General features: G+C 40.0%; 1 protein-coding gene across 1 annotated transcript in view; it reads right to left on the reverse strand.

Moving 5' to 3' along the window:
* Positions 1–13,034, reverse strand: part of LOC131230302 (autophagy-related protein 9-like) — a 35,258-nt gene extending 22,224 nt beyond the window's left edge. The window contains exons 1-2 of the mRNA XM_058226157.1: positions 12,756–13,034; positions 6,296–6,443 (exon numbers count right to left, since the gene is read on the reverse strand). The gene's annotated coding sequence lies outside the window, so the exon portion shown is untranslated. The remainder of the gene's footprint in view (positions 1–6,295; positions 6,444–12,755) is intronic.
* Between the last annotated feature and the right edge of the window lie 4,801 nt (positions 13,035–17,835).

Here is a 17,835-nt window from a genome sequence, read left to right on the forward strand (position 1 = left end):
GCTTAAAAGGGCATGTATCTACAAAGACTTGTTGACTGAAGTTATTGGTGAAATAAGAGGCATAAAAACAAGCTCAAATAACTACGATAAGGTAATGATGATGATGATCTGATTTATGCATGAAAAGATGCAGCAAACAAATAACAGTAACAGATCATTATTCATGTCTAAAAAGGTACCCAAAAATGAAAGATAATAATACTTAAAAATAGAAAATACATTTTTTTAAAATTGAGCCATACATTATTTTTCTTTTCTTTTTTCCTTTTTTAAGTCATTAATGTCTCAGACACACAAACATGGCACGATAGAGAGGAGTCATATCCTTGTTACATAGGTTTATGGAAACTCACAAAGCAGTATGTCAATGTCTAACACTTGGGATCTACATGGGGTAGCATTTAATTGCTGATAATGGTAGTAATTCTAAAAATCTAATGTGATACCCGTCCGCAGAAGTTTTGAATCCACAAAACAAACCATTCGTTTCCCCTTCTTGAAGCATGCTGCAAGCAATGTTTTAAATATCGACGATATCGACCAATATATCCCACGATATATCGTGTATCCCACCTGTGTGATACAAAATGCACAAGTAGTGTCAATATATCCCACATGTTCGATCTAGTGAGCATGTTCAATTTCCAATCCCTTTTTTTTGTTGAAATTATATTAAATCAGTGTTAAAATCCATTAGTTCTTCATTATTTGCATGAAAAATCATGGAGTTGGAGCTTTAATTTCGATTTCCATTGGTTCTTCATGTTCTCTATGTTTTTTTTTTTTGAAATTTTCCTTCAACTAGTTGTCAATTGAGACTAATTTCAAAGTATTTAAGAGTATTTGATGAAATGATCATCACATACACACTAATTTCGAATTTTGAGTGTAGGTGGTCAGATTTGGGAAATTTTTGGGGAAATTCGAAATTTCTCCAATTTCTCCCAACTTGCTTGCAATATTGCATCAATTGATTCCCACTCTTTCGATTTAGCACTCCACATGGAGTCAATCAAGCCTTTATAAACAACTTACAATTTGGTTTCTTGAAAAGCAATGATGTCTACCTTAGCCTTCCTACACACTTTCCTAACCCATGCCCGTTTAAACTTATAGCACAATCATCTAACATTCTAAGACAGCACAATCATTGAATACCAATTTTTCCCGACCTTACCCTCTTACCGCTATCGTTGCCAGCCACCACATCATAATTGATCGAACATTCAAGACTCAACAGCTCATGCATACCTTCGGGAGATTTCTTAATTTTCAAAACCAAACAATTATGTTGTCGCTGAGCTCCCCTTGCCTAAAAAAATTGATAGAATTCATATACGTCCTCGTCCCTGTCAAAAGATAAGCCCGCAAAATCCTTTCTAGAAAATCCTTAGCCCAAAGAAATTATTCCTCAATGATTCCTCCACTGCCCTCTACAATCGACTAGTGATCATTCCTCGACCCATCGAGAACAGGTCCCCTGAAAGTCAAAACCCCTGCTATCTTCTCTACACAAAGGGGTGTCACCACCATAGCCTTTTCCAAAAGCTCTCCTCCATCCTAGATCATGTTGATAGCCATCTATCCCTCCCCAGGATCTTTCGACGCAATCGTGGCCTCCAGTAGAGGCACATCTCCATCGGTAGAAGAGGTGGCTGCGCAGGGAAGAAACCTAAACCTAGGACTAGGGATAAGACCGGATGGAGACAAATAGCCTTGGCAGTGTATGTCCTCGGCAGCAGTGATCTCCATGAATGAACTACGATACCCCCAAGGTCCGCTAGAAATCTTCTTTTAGAGCCCGAACGATCTCTCGAGAAGAAACAAAAGGGATGGTTAAATGATTTAGGAGGATAAAAGGAGTTTAAGCCTCTCACGTGTGAGATAGACTCACATAAGATCTACACTTGCCGAGGATAAAGCCACAGCTAACAAGAGACCCTCGTCGATCGCACAAGCCTCCGACCCATACCCGTCTACACTAGAGATGAAGTCATCACCCTGCCATGTGCCGTCATCTGAAGCCTCATCCGACTCATCGTCACGGTTCGATAGAATCTACTGCCTAGGAGCCTCCGATGACGCATCTCCATTGACAATAACCTAACACGTCTTCTAAACCAAAACCCAAGCCGAATTTGAAACATTAGCCTCAAAAGAATGACCCTTGCTTTGATTAACTTCGGATTCCAAACCTCTACAAGGAACTAGGTCCGGCGTTGCACTCAACTCTCTCCGTGCTCCCGCTTCATAATCCCCGCCACATGTCCTTCCTTCAATCGGCTCTTACCCGGTCTCCGCCAACCAATGGTCAACACAACACAACCTCAACGTTCTATGGTCCAAAGGAGCACCTAAATTAGGCGCCATCTTCCACATAGCCTCGCCCATCATAAACGCCCAAGCAAGCTCTAGTCTCTCTTCTTCTCCACAGCTCCCCCCAACAAATCGTTTTGCTCCCAAAGTCCTACCGTTGGACCTTCAGTTCCAAGTGTTTCTCCCCAATCACCACCAAGATCGCGACAGAATCTCCCATTGATTTCTTTCTCTTAACGCAAACCCTAGCGATTCCTCATTCCTCAGTAGCTTTCATCGCAAGATCAACTTCAACGAAGTCCCCTAGACAAGATGCAACAGCCACAAAAAACTCAACAAACCAAAATTCCAAGGGGATCCCTCAAATCAAGAACCACAAATCCTCCTTCCCGAAAACAAAGTACTCCTCCCACCTTTGGATGAGGATAACCGGCCCATCCTTGTGGATAGCTCTAACTATAATCAAACTGTTGATGTCCCCGTCCTGAAACAAAAAAACTCCAAACCTTATTGTCTTCTATAGGGTTTAGAGAGTAATCCTTTGAGCACAGACCATAGCATTCGAGAAGCCATTGTTTGTTTTGAGGTAAGGTTGCCCCTTCCTTGGTCATCGCCACCGCTGAATATTGCAAAGATCTCTAAGCCTCTAATCCACCTCTGGCTTAAGCCGAACCACCCTTTCCTTTGCATTGCCCTCCGTTGAAACGCATCTTCCAACCTCAATTCTTCCACTTTAGAGCAAGTTGATAGAGCATTCTTTAGGTTGTTGCGCCTCCCCGTTTCCGGTTACCACGTCCTCATATGTGGGTGACTTCTTACCCCTTTGACTTTTCGGATCTAGAACTGTAGCTACCTCTTCCCTCACTGCGTGTACACTTGTAGGGGTTTTGAACCCAATGTTTCCTCTCAGTTTCGAAATCTCCTTGTTTTTAGTTCAAGTCCGTAACGAGCTCTTTGCACCATTAATTACAGTCCGTTGAATCTCTCTCCGTGAAGAGTTTGAACCGCTCTGGCTAGCTCCTCTTCAAAGCTCATATAGACAAAGGCAAACCCCTTGTAATCCAAAGTGATTCAATCCTGAGGCATTACAACCTCCATGACTAGTACCACCCTACCGAACACCCTTTCGAAGTTAATCGGCAACCATCCTTCTGGGAATCCGGTGACATAGAGCGTCGAAAAGTCAAATAGGAACTTCTTCCGACCTCCATTCATCTCTAACTTTCGGTTCTCGCTAGGAACTTGCATCCATGACCCCTTGTTGCCTTCCACAACTTCATATCCAGCCACGCCCCTACCTTGCGAGGTCTACAACCTGAGAACTACTTGTTGAGTATCGCCAGGACTATCAGAACCGAAATTGCCTTCCTTTCCAAAGTTGATCGCCCCCTTCCGTCGCCATTGTCGATCACCTCCAGTACGTCGATCACACATTGTTATTTTGTGATGTAAAGGAGTCTTCAGTGGATAACTTGCTGAAATTAATTGTTTGTTTCAAAGCGGTGTCGGCGTTAAAGATCAATGCCGCCAAGTCTACGATGTTGGGGGTGCATGTGAGTAATGTTCAGCTGCGTTGTCTTGCAACCACCCTTGGTTGTAGACCCGGGTCCTTTTCTAAGACGTATCTTGGTCTCCCCTTATGCATTGGGAAGCCTGCAAAACATCTATGGGATAGGGTTGAGAGAAAGCTTGCATCTTAGAAGTGTCGATTTCTATCCCTTGGAGGTCGATTGACCCTCCTCAAGACAGCCTTCTCTAACATACACGTATAAATCATGTCCTTATTCAAATGTCCTAAGGTAGTGAATAGACTTGAAAGGCCGAGAAGAGATTTCTTTTGGAAAGGTAATTCTGATTCTAGGAAATTTCATTTGCTGAAGTGGACGAAGGTGTGCAAACCGATTGCAGAAGGGGGAGTAGGGATCAACCCTATGGAAGATATGAATCTAGCTCTTTTTGGGAAATGGACGTGGATATTTGGCTCAAAAGAAGGGAGGCTAGGGAGGGATATCATAGCTAAGAAGTACAGGGTTGAAGAGGGAGGCTGGTTTGTGAAGAGATCTTAGCTTTAAAGAGCTTCCCACATTTGGAAAGCGATTTTGACTTTGGATCTCCCAGGTCGTAGGTTGATTGCTTTCACTATGGGCAATGGCCGTCACATTCGTTTTTGGGTGGACATGTGGTGTGGAGGTTGTGCCTTGCAGAATCTGTTCCCTAGGGTGGCTTGCCTTGCTCCCAACAGCTTTATTTTTGTGGCAAATTGTTATTTTGTGATAGGTGGCTCAGTGGTGTGGAGCCCCCATTGTCAGAGGAATATGGTAGATGAGGAGTTTAGGGAGTTCGCAAATCTCTTAGATTACCTCAAGTGTTGTAGATGAGGAGTTTAGGGAGTTCGCAAATCTCTTAGATTGCCTCAAGTGCTTTCTCCCTAATCTGAATAGTGAGGATTCAATGATTTGGAAGGGCCACTTTTCTAATAAGTTCTCAGTTCACTACCCTTTGAAGAATATTCACGATCGTCCCAACATATCTTCTCCGCCTCACCCTTTCCACCATTGGTTCTATGGTGCTCTTCCAAGGGTGGTTGTGTTTGTTTGGTTGGCAGGCCGCAAGCGGATCCTGACCGTGGATAACCTTCAGAGGAGAGCTCTTATTTTCCCCAATATTTGTTTGATGTGCATGGAGAATGCGGAATCAATCGATCACCTTTTTCTTCATTACCCCATTGCTACAAAAGTTTGGTCGCATTTCTTCAGCTTGCTTCACGTTGACGGGGTTATGTCGGGAATTGTTGAAGACCTATTAAGGGCATGGCACGGGGGAGACATCGGGAAAGCTAGCAAAGGAGCATGGACGATAATTCTCATGGCTATTTTCTAGCCATTTGGGGCTCTAAATTTGATAGATGTTTTTTTTTTTTTAATGAAAGCTTGGGGGTCAATGAGGTTGTTAGACATGTTAAAGGGTTGATGGCCACTTGGGTGGTGTTTGTAAAAGCCGATTTGGCCAATAAACTGTTTGGGCCCTCTTAGTCATGTTTGTGGTGTGTGGGTCCTATTCTTTGATGCTTTGCAAGCTTCGCAATAAATTTTGTCTTTCAAAAAAAAATCTAAAAATCCAAAGTCCGGAATAACGCCAAATCTACAATTTGAGCAAGGAGATTGGATACCGCCATAAGAAATCCCCAAAACGACTATCAATTCAATGCAACAAAAGAATCTCCATGTCATTCCATATATTTGGGCTTCGGTCTAAAGATAATGATATTGTAACTCAACAAATTATTCTAGATCTATGGACTAATTAGCACCAAAAAACAAGATTATCCTCTTTTTAAAACCAAAAACAAGATTAAGTTTACAATTAAAACTAGTCTAATAACAGAGACTGGAAGCTATAATGCCGACATGACATAAGCTCAACTCTTCCTCATAGGATACATTCTACATGTGTTGATGCTTGAAAGGCTGCATTTTTAACTTTTAGATTTATAACGAATGATTAATATCGCTAGATTACATTTAAAAAATGAAAAGAAAACTAAGCATAGGTATCTCTTGCTTAAGTTGGAGACTGGAAAGACCAAAAAACAAAATAAAAAATTTATAGATGTCCTTTAAAAAGTCCAAGAATTCAAGAACACCCAATTGGATGACATCATTATCTTGATAATGCTAATTAACAGAACACATTTTATTTTTATGATTGCTTTAATAGAAATCGTAAACTTTCTCACATCATGTAGCAGATTTACAAAATGCATACATTGGGTATTTGGTTAGCTGAATCATTGATAGTTCATCATTACAATCACGGTCATTTTCTCCCAGTTACCAGTCTTAGAGGCAATGTCCATGTGCTAAGGAGTAATTCTCCTATATCTCACATAAGACCCAGGAAATTAGAGGCAACATATATTTATCATGTCATAAAGGAGTAATTATTTCATATCTCATGTTAGATCCAACATTGTTGATACCTTTCCATGATTATGGTTAGTGACAGGCTTTGTAGAAAGAGAAGATCAATATCGCAAAGTTGCAAATGAAGATCTCAATGGTTGTTAACTCAGCTCCTTAAAGCATGTGACACCATGCACATCTCATCAGCTTGATTCAGTTATTATCCTGCATAAATAACAAAAAAATCCTTGTAAATGGGTATGTATAGATGAAAATAGAATTGAAAGAAATAGGAGGACATTTAAAATTTTCAAAAAAAAAAAAAAACAGAGGGAACTAAATGAAACAAATTAATGGGGAAACACAAAAGAAATAATATGAACCCAGCATTTAGCTGGGCAATTTGGAATGATGTTCTCATGCTATTCGAAATGAAATGGGTGGCCCCGAGCTCTATTGGCACCTTCAGCTATCTGTGGAATGGAGTTGCTAGATGGCTTTTCGGCTCAGAGAATTGGATCGACTCATTTAGTCATGAGTCGAGTTGCAACTCGCCCAAGTCGGGGAGATGTATCGGCCCAACTAACCCAAGTCATGGGTGACTCAGGAGGGGCGTCTCATGGTATCACACTGGGTCAGGTAGCGCCAAACCCAAGCGAACTCATCCAATTTGCACTTGACTCAAATTACTCTTAAAACCATGGGTCGCTTGCAGTAAAAAGTTCTATGGTGTCTATCCTTGCAATGGTGGTTTGATCTCTTTGGAGAGAATGTAATAACAGGGTTTTTAACAATATATTTGAATCGGCACTTAGCGCATGTGGCCTTCCTTAGGGTTAAAGAGCAGGTAATTGAATGGGCATTGGGTTTGCCCCAATTGAAGGGCTGTGAGAGGGAAAATTTCAAGGGCATTGGAATCTTTGTATTTGATTGCTTGGTACTACTTGGGATGCCCCCTCTCTTCATATGTTCCAAGCGGTCTCTTTCATATTGTGTTTTTTACTCTTTTGAGTGGTTCTAATGAAATTTATGTTGCCATTAAAAATAAATAAAAAATCAAATAACAATCACCATCTTAGCAAAAGAATAGCTAAAGAAATCAAATCACCATCATCTTAGTGTTATATCAGCTATTTGGGACTGGCTTTATGAATTATGTTTCAACAATCAAACATCAAACAAAAGATACTAAATGGGCCTAAAATCTTTGAACACGGTTGGGCAATTGGGCCAGCCTTGGCTGAGCTTGATAGTTAATCCGTACTCGTTTGTACCGGATGGTTAATCCAAACTCGTTTGTACCAAATAGTTCATCCAGACTCGTTTGTACTACCAGATAGTTCATCCAGACTAGTTTGTACTAGATAGTTAATCCAGACTCGTTTGTACCGAATGTTAATCCAAACTCGTTTGTACCGGATGGTTGTTCCGGTGGCTCATATCACTAAAGTTGCAAAAGTGTGTGTTCGCCTAAAGTAATTGGTCATCTCATCGCCTCCACTTCTCATCCACCCGGTCGCCTCTCTTCATACCCAACACTGCTCATCTCTGTGGCCATGCTACTTTCTTTTCTGCTTTAAAAAATTAAAAAATTTAAAAAAAATTTAAAAAAAAAAAAAAAAACTTTTATGTGCTTGTCCAAACTGGAATTCCTCTTTTCAGAGCACATTGAGTTTGAGAAGGGGTGTTAGAGAAGAATTTCTTTATTTCTTAGGTTTGATTATGTTAGCCCTCGTTCCTAGATGGGCCTCATTAGGATACTCCAACTTGAGGAGTGTTCAAAGGTTGATAGTTGAATAAAGCCCATTGGGCCCAAGTCCATGTAATAAGGATCGTAGGGCCCATTAACAAGTCCATGCAATAAGGCCAATTCACGTTTTTACTATTACAAATAAGAGTAGAGAGCTAGGGTTCCAATACACCCTAAGCAACTCTCTCTCTCTCTCTCTCTCTCTCTCTCTCTCTCTCTCTCTCACATTGTTTCTTTCTTCCATCTTTCTTCTCCTTTTTTCTTCTTCTCATTGTAGCTTTTCATAGGCCCTCCAGATTAACACCATGGCCGTTTAACACTCCATTCTTTTGTTCCTAAAGAAACTACCTATGAGGACTTCCACTCTCTTTATATATCCTTGTTTGTTTTCCATTATGGGTGACCTATAACAAAAAGTACAAGCTTTGTTCTTTTTGTTGGGGTTCGAATACTTCGACAAAATGGCTGATGTTCATAAAAACTTCTACTCCTTTGTCTGATTATATGTGATTTTCGATGTTTCATTAACCAATTATTTATTAGTCTAAACTACTAGTAATTTGTTTCTACTAGAACTATGTGAATATTCTTTCTAATTTCACCTTTAATATCTTCAATATTTTATTTAATTATTATTTATTTAAATTACTACTTATTTGTGTACAAAAGTGTCCCCGCGCCTAATACACCTTGGACTCAAAAATTATAACTTTTAATGTACTAGCTTTTTAAGAAATAATGCAATAAATCAGTACCTATAATGCACTAACAGCAAAGATTAGAGTACCATTGATTAAATGTAAACAAGGGCCACGAGTAGAGTAGCTTTAGGGTTTTACAAAGTTGCGCAAAAAGGTTGTTCACAGCCGTATGAGAGACCAGTTTTATAGTGATGTTGTGCTTCCAATGAAGATAATACATGAACTTGTTTTGGGAGTTTTTGGGGTCTGTTTGAGCCCTAGTTTTACAACATGTTGAAGATCTCTCCTATTATGCATCCCTTGTTGTCATGTGCAACTACATATGCGCATATCCATATGCAGATCGCATGTGCGATCTGGCACATGTGCGATCGCATACAGTATATATGATCACATATTGGCCAACTGTTGGCACATTTTTATTTTTATTTTTGTAAAAAAATAACTTTTTGTCTATAAAAAGGCTTCCAAACCTCTCCCATTTGCAATATTCTCACTCCAAAACTCTCTCTCTTCTTCTCTTATTCCAAGTGCTCTCTCTCTCTCTCTCTCTCTCTCTCTCTCTCTCTCTCTCTCTCTCTCTCTCTCTCTCTCTCTCTCTCTCTCTCTCTCTCTCTCTCTCTCTCTCTCTCTCTCTCTCTCTCTCTCTCTCTCTCTCTCTCTCTCCTACATTCCCTCTCTTGGAAGTTGGAAGATCAAGATTGAAGCACTTGATATTTAATTCATTGTTCAATTGATTTTATTTCTCTCAAATATATTTTAAATATGTAAAATTAGTTATCTATTAACTTAGGAAAGTTACCCTTAATTTCTTATAATTTTTTGCAATTTTTTTGAATTTTTTCATATTTTTCGGTTTTTTTAATTTTAAAAAAAATGTGGTCACATATGCGATTGTTCGATCGCATATGTGCATAGGCATATGCGATTGCATATGATCGCATATGCAATTCGACAACATAATGCATCACATCTGAAGTTTTGTTTGTGATATGGTGTTTATGATTGCTAGAAATCTATTTGGACTGTTGAAAATCTATTGCTTTAGAATTGAAAATTGGCCCCAATTCATGGAATTGTGTTCTAAATGGTCAAATCCATTCCCTGTCGCTAGATCTCATATTCTTGTTATTAAAGAGAGATATGGCACATGTGGCACACGAGGAGCAAGGAGGGGATATGATGCTAGAAGGGTAATCAACACTAAAATTTTAGGAACTGGTTGCACCTTCTTTTAAGTCTTGGAGACGCATCAAAACAAAGGAAAATATGTGATGTTTGAATTATTAAAAATTATTCATGAAACTAAACCAAATGGCTGGTATTTAAAGGAATGAATAGCTTGTGATGCAAGTTGTAGAAAACTTAACTTCTAAGACATGGCTATGATAGTTGTCCAATGGAAACTTTCCTTTTGTAAACTATTGGACTAATTACTAACAACTTTGACCGCTCAAACACCAACATTGACTGGACTGTTTGACTGGTCTTGACAGGACCTTGAAATACTGTTTGACTGATCAACAATGTCAAAGTAGTAAAACTGACATTGAAAATTGTAACTGTAAGATCAACAGTTAGTCTTTTGAATATAGGCTCTTCTTTTTAAGGGTATACATTTTCCATGTAGTATTTGGATTTGCATCAGGATAGAGAGAGAAAAGGGAGAGAGATGTTTCGGAGGGGAGAGAAAAATGAGAAAGAAGCTGTGGGAAAGGTGGGGGCTGCATGCAGGTGAGTGCTCCACAGAGAGAGGAGAGAGATAAGGGAATGTTGGGGATCTATCCTTATTGTTTCCCTTGTTGTAACCCGCTTGAGTCCCCAATCCACCTAATTTTGGGATAACGCCCTAAAATGAGCAAGCATAACAGATGGACGGAGTGAATGTCACACGGTTATCAGAGTGGGCTCCATAAAGCATTTGTCATAGACACACACAATCTCCCCAATTAGACATTACGTGCAGGCTACGTAGAGAAGAGAAGTAAGGGCTACACTCACTGAAAGAAGTGAAAGAAAGCAGGTTCAATCTAGATCGTTCATGGTGCCTTGGGCAGTAAAATCTAAATTGTCCCTTAGCAAGCAACTACATTTTAATGACAGTTTTACTCTCTAATAACAAAGTTACTAGGACTAATTACAAGACAAAAATGTCCAAAACTACTAGAGTTACATATAAGTTTAGATAGCAAACAATTGAAAAAATCTATTCCTAGATTGACTACGTCAGTTCAGGCCAAGCATTGCATCTTTCTTGTATATTTCTTCGTGCTCCAACCCAAATAGCTGGGAGAAGGTTATGATGATCATCATCATCTATTCAAAAGCCCTGCTAGTGTTACACGTGCGTGTAGGGAAAATCATCGTGCACACACTTTGATCGATCAAGCTGGCCTTCAGCAAAAGTAAAAAAAGGCACCATACATAGATGTGTGGATCCCACTACCCATGTCACCAAATCAAAGTACAAGTGGGCACCTTTTTCTTAGACTCACAACATTGTATCTCCATTCTATATATTTTGCATGAACTATAAGTCATGCATGGGTGTGTCAGTCCTGCTACCCATGTCAAGTCAACAAATCAGAGTGCAAGTGCGGTGGTTTTCTTACACTTACGATATTGCATTTCCATTCTCTATATCCGCATGGAGTATTAAGGAACCACGACATATTGAAAGGTGGCACTACAAACTCATCATCACATCATCTAATCCTTAACCCAACCAACTAGAGTCAGCCACATGAATCCTTTTCCACCATTCCACTCTATCAAGGGCCAAAATTCAGTTAGACCATAGGTCATCCAGTCTTTTCTTACTACCTTCACCTACAACCTTTTGGGCCTTCCCCTTGCCCTTTTAGAGCCTTCAACTTGTACCGACTCACTCCTAACTGGTGCAGTTCTTGGTCACCGTTGCATTGAAAATTATGGCAAAAGTTTTGACGTCGGCTGCCGACCTGACACAGCCATCTTCCTTTATCCAGGCTTGACTGGCAATGAAAGCACAAAACTCCCATAGACGCTATGTAATAGACTATTACATAGGTTGATTACAATCAAGTACTATCTAATAGTCCATTACATAGGTGCATTATAGTCAATGAGTTGGCACAGCAAGCTATATTCACTTATAGTTTGAGTGGCTAAAATCAATCAAATATATCCACCTATGCACAATTCAAGCATACATATGCACACAAATGGTGTATGTATGAATGTGTATGCATGCAATAAGTATTTTTGTACACCTATGTATGTCCTGAAAAACTCTTTGCTATGATTTTAGAACAGTACATAGACTGAGAGAAGGACACTTCGGTCTCTAATTTATGAATAATGCAAAGGACCAGATACAACATCAACCATAAGGAGCTGATATGGTGCTGGTCATTACACCATAACTGGAGGGCAAGGGCTCCTCCCCTGTTGTACACACAACATGTACCTCAAATCCAAACGGCCCAAATAGTGGGACCCACTGCAGATGGATTACAACCCAAAAGCTACACTTAAGCATATGATCCTAACTGGCAAATTGGTGGACATCTAACAAGCAGTAGATAGAAGTAGTATACGTCCCAAATTCAACAAACAATTCATCACCAATCAGATGTCAGGATTGTCCAACCAATCCAATTCAAGGGTCATGACCAATTCATCCACTGCAAGTCCCATAGCCATTTGGCAGACATAGAATGGACGGTAAACGCAGAAAAGTAGGAAAAAAAATTCAAAATCCAACAAATAAATATCCACTAACTGTTATTCAAACAGTCTAAGAAATCCAACGCCGGGATACAACCAACCCAGAGAGGGTCCCACCATCGGTGGGGTTGAGATTTCAGACAAACAACACATGTGCAGTAGTGAAGTTGCCGCCCCAGCTCCTAATCATTCCCCTCAACCAAAACCCATCAACCAATGCCCAGAACAGAAAATTTAAAATATAAAAAATAAAAAACCATCTCAACTAAAAGAGAAAAAATAAAATAAAATCACCCAGCTAAGAACAGCTGGAAATCTCTATGAAACGAAAGTATCTGAAACAAAATCGACTGAATTCTCTTAAAAAGACCAAATTACCAGGAATCCGCAAAATCTGGGGTGAAATTAAGCCACCAGACGGTCGAAAACCATCGAGGAGAGGATTTTTACAGGTACCCAACTGAAATTTCGTTGTAAAAAGGCGGAAAGAAAAAAAAGGGATGGGTCGTATGAAGAAAGGTGAAGAATGGGGTTTTGATGCAGAACTCGGGTTTTGGGGGATTGAAGAGAAAAAACGAAGGGGATTCGATTGCGTGGAGCTATCCTTGTGTTGCTTCTCTTCTCGTCTCGTCTCGTCTCGTCTCCTTTTTTTATTTTAAAAAAACAAAAAAAAAAAGCGTTTGGGTTTGGGTTTTTAGTTCCTCTTGCTGTGGGATTTAGGAACTTTTAAGACCTTTGATACTCTGCGAGACGGTGAGGTTGATACGCAGGCACTAAGGTCTATTACATGCTGTTTATGAATGAATCAAAATAGACCGTACAAATTGTGAGTCTTCCTTTAGATGGATTTTATAATAAAATTTACAACTACCTGAACATGCAAATACTCGATTAGGGGATATTCATTAGACGGTTGAGATGAAAACAATCCAGCGGACCAGATTCAGCACACATATATATTCAAACATTCTGATTTGGAGACGATGCTCGCTTACAGACTACAGTGGGTCACATAACTAAGAGATTGAGTTAAAGTTTATGTATACCACGTGTACGATTTCTGAGCGCCTGCGTATCAAGCATCTCGCTCGCCGGAGTATCAAATAACTCCTATCATATAATTGCCGCGTGTATCGAGCCCAGTACGAGTCGCGCGTGCAAGTGAACACGTATGGAAATCTGAGGTTTCCGTCCGGTTGGAAGCCATGCTTGGTTCGAGAAAATTGGAGAACGGATTAGGTGTTGCTCGGTACCACCGTAGTGGGTGTTTCCCTGTCCGTGGGGCCCACCTTTATATATATGCGTTGTATATTCATGCCGTTCATTAGTTTTCTCAGACCATTTTAGTCGACGGTCACAAGAATGAAGAAGATCCAAATCTCAATTGGACCACCCCACAGGAAACAACGGTCATTAAATGCCTACCATTAAAAGCGTCCTAAGCCCCACCGTAACGTTTATTTGCCATCCAACCCGTTGATAAGGTCACACAGACCTGGATGAAGGGTAAATGCAAATATCCTCTTTATCCAAAACTTTTGTGTCATCCAATAAGTTTTTAATGGGTCACATTCAATCCCTATTGTGTGGTCCACTTGAGATTTTGATTTGCTTCATTTTTTGATCCATGTTCTAAAATGAGCTGAAAAAACTGATGAACGGCGCGGATACATAATAAAAAATAAAAAAAAATACATAGAAGTGGGCCATGGTCAGGAAAAGACGCACCATGGTGTTATCCGGGACACATCACTGTAGGAAGCAAACCGACTGGCTGAAACACGCCGTCCATCTCCATCTGTTTTTAGGAAGCGGATTGCGTCCTACCTAGCCTTGACAGAAATCGGTCCAGACATGGATCCATGGGGCCCACCATTATGTATGGGATTTATCCCCTCCGTCCATCCATTTTTTTCAGATCAAGATAAGGGATAACCCCAAAAATGAAACGGATCCAAATTAAGTAGACCACACCACAAAAAGCAGCAGTGATTATAATAACAGCCACCGTTGAAACCTTATTAGGGCCCACCGTTATCTTTATTTGACATTCAATCTGTTCATGAGGTCACATGGACATGGATGAAGGGAAAACACAACTTCGTTGCCCCAAGAAGATTCTATTGGTGGGCGTTCAATCCCTAATGTGAGATCCACCTGAGCCTTGGATCTGCCTCATTTGGGGCTCCTACTCCTAAAATCTAAAATAATCTGAATGAAAAAGACAAATAGCTTGGATAAAACCCATCTATCACAGTGGGCCCACATATTCCTTGCCTGGACCGAATACGTCCAGGGGAGCAGGACGCAATCGGATGCGGATTTCCTGCTGATGCCTTTAGCATGAAGTTCCTACGCTGGGAATATAAGTAGGGGCCACCTTGATATTTATGAGAAATCCACCCTGTTCATCCGTTATGTGAGATCATTTTAGGACATGAGGCTAAAAATGAGCCAGATCTTACACTCAAGTGGGCCACAAACTTAAAGATTGAATGTCCAAGGTTGAAATATTTGTGGGGCCACGAAGCTTTGAATAAGGCTAATATTTGTGTATTCAGTTCATCCCATTAGGAATGACGTTATAAACGGATGAATGGCATGTAAACATCAACGGTAGGATTTTCTCTACCCACCTTTTCCTTAGTGCGACTCGCTTAATTCTTGGATCCTGCTAACATTTGGTCTTGAGTTCTAAAATGATCCCACAAAACAGATGGACGGTGTGGATTTTGTATAAACATCACGACGGGCCCAAGCTCAGGAACTTCGCCGAAGGCTTTGGCAGAAAATCCGCTTCCCTTGTGCTATTGCCCACCCGACGAGGAAATGGCCTGATTTTAATTAAAATATGCGAACAGCGTGGCCCACTTGATGAAAGACCTGATCATGCGCACGTGTACCAGTATGCCTGAACGGTGTGGAATCAGCCAATCACGTGTAACTTTGTACCTTTTTTTTGGAGCACGTGAAAGGCGTGTGAGATTGGATGCTGGGCCAGAAATCGGACTGGGCTGAACGTGGCTAGTTTGGATCCAGGGGTGAGGATTATTCCTATCTTCCTGATTCTTCGGGCTGTGGCCCACCAGATGAGCGGCTGGTATCTTGTACTCATCTGTGTCGTGTCCACGTGGGCACCTACAGCAGAGACGTGTGAAAAGGAAGCCGTGCGCAATTACCATTCTTCTTCTTGATTTATACGGCTCAAGATGGAAGCGAATTGTCTCTAGCACCCGCCGACAGGAAAACCGGAAGTTCCGGTTGGAGTAAGCTAGGTGGGGTCTACTGAGATGTCGCTGAGAAATCCACTCTGTCTATCAGTTTCTCCGGCTAACGTTAGTACGTGAACTCAAAAATAACAGATCCAAAGCTTAAATAACCACACGACCGAAATTGTGGGACTGAAAACGACCACCGTTGGAACCTCCTAGGTTCCACCGTGATGTTTATATGCCATCCAAACCGTTCATAAGGTTATTTCCCTTGGGATGAACTGAAAAGACAAATGATAGTCTAATAAAAAACTTTCGTGTGGTATGCCCCACTTGATTTTCGGATCTGCTTTTATTTTTGGACTCTTGATTGAAATGAGCAGGTGAAACTGATGAACTGAGTGGATTTCTCGCAAGAATCTCTGAGTGGGCCCCACGTAATATACAGGCAATTCGCCCCAGTTTGACTCTTAACAAAAAAAAAAATTCACGTGGAACAGGTGGAACGGGTACGCCCTCCATTAAAACCTTCTGGCCATCCAGTCTATCTCTGAGTTATTCGAAAATAATGGCGTCAGCAACACCGATTTCAGAGGTCTTGATCATGATTTGAAATTGCATGGCTTGTTTTAATTACGTATGTGGATATAAGCGCAAGGGAGCGGCCACACTCTTCTACGATTGCTCCGGCTGGTGTTAATGTACTAAATTGATACTTGCTACAAAACAAAGCGGTGAAAAATATCCAAGCCTTAGGAGGATATTGCTCAGCTATTAGAGGATTATTGCTCGACCGTAATCACAACTAAGGTGTTGGTAAGGCTTAATGTGGTTATGGATGAGATTCAAAATTGATGAGATTTATTAATCATTTGCTATCATGATTGAGAGGACAGTTATTGCTCGACTACAATTATGATATTTGTTAAAAGAATTATTCTTTAAAAAGAAAGGAGTAAAACAAGATCATTCTTTGATTTTTTATATACTAGGATATGATTATATGACTGAATATGGAGCTAGTGCCACATAGGATTTATCACTAAAGAAAATATGAAAAATATACATAAGCAATGATATGGAATATATATGTGTGTGTGTGTGTGTGTTAGTGCTATGTATGAGAGGGAAATGTCAGAGCATGTCCGCGATAGACGTAATGACCTGTTTGTTTCACAAATTATAACAGTAAATGTAAATGAGCTGTGCAATGATTACAAGTAATTTCATGTGTATTTTGGCGACATCCGCATTTGAGCAGTGATTCTTGTGTTGGGTTTTTTAATGTATAATCATAATGATGATAATTTTATATCAATATCAAATCATCGTAGAAATATAATGATGTCATTGTTTATATTTGAAATGTTTACCATAATGTCATTAAAAAAAGTATGGTGATTATCAATGCTGTTAGATCACATATGGTTGTGCATATATGCAATCATACAAATGCATATGCGACTGTATATTTACTTAGGAAAATGAAAAATAAGAGAGTTTTTTAAAAATTAGGAAAAAAAATTAAGTGATTAGATAACATATTTTATATATTGCAGATTCATTTGAGATAAAAACAATCAGATATTATAACACCCTAAAAATTGAGGGTCATGCATACACTTGACTCTCAAGTTCCTGGGTATCACTTATAACCAATTTTACTGTTTTAGTTTAATCCGGTTTAAGGAGTAGTATAGAATTACTTGAAACATGAATCACAAGCACAATCACAATTAGTCTACTGAAATGGAAATAGCTATACAAGTCCAAAAAATATAACAAGGGGTAGCACAAGGCGTTGCCCCACAAAAATAAAAAATGATATGTCCAAAAGAATGATGCGCTGAGTCCCCTACTCAGCGATTTAAGTCTGCCCGCGAAATTTATGGCGAACCGCCCATCAACTGGAAATAGGATATTTCGTCCTCCTCATTAAGGCTCGCGCCGCAAGGCTCCTCATACTCAGTGTCAACTGCAATTACTGAAGAGTCTGGTTGGTTTTTTAAAACACCGTCCCAGAGTGGGAGTGAGTGATCAACTCAGTGAATACTATTAGTCTTAAGTTACAACAAGTATCAATTTTATGATGAATTTGATGAAAGGCAAATATTCATAAACACCTAACTAATCTTGTCAGTGCATGTGCATGATAAATGATATGATGCATGACCTCATAACAACACTCCCTCGAGCGACTCCGTCTAACGATCGCGTATGACCAACACTCCCTCATTGCGACCTCA

This window comes from Magnolia sinica, chromosome 17 (assembly GCF_029962835.1).
Source record: "Magnolia sinica isolate HGM2019 chromosome 17, MsV1, whole genome shotgun sequence".
NCBI classification, from domain to species: domain Eukaryota; kingdom Viridiplantae; phylum Streptophyta; class Magnoliopsida; order Magnoliales; family Magnoliaceae; genus Magnolia; species Magnolia sinica.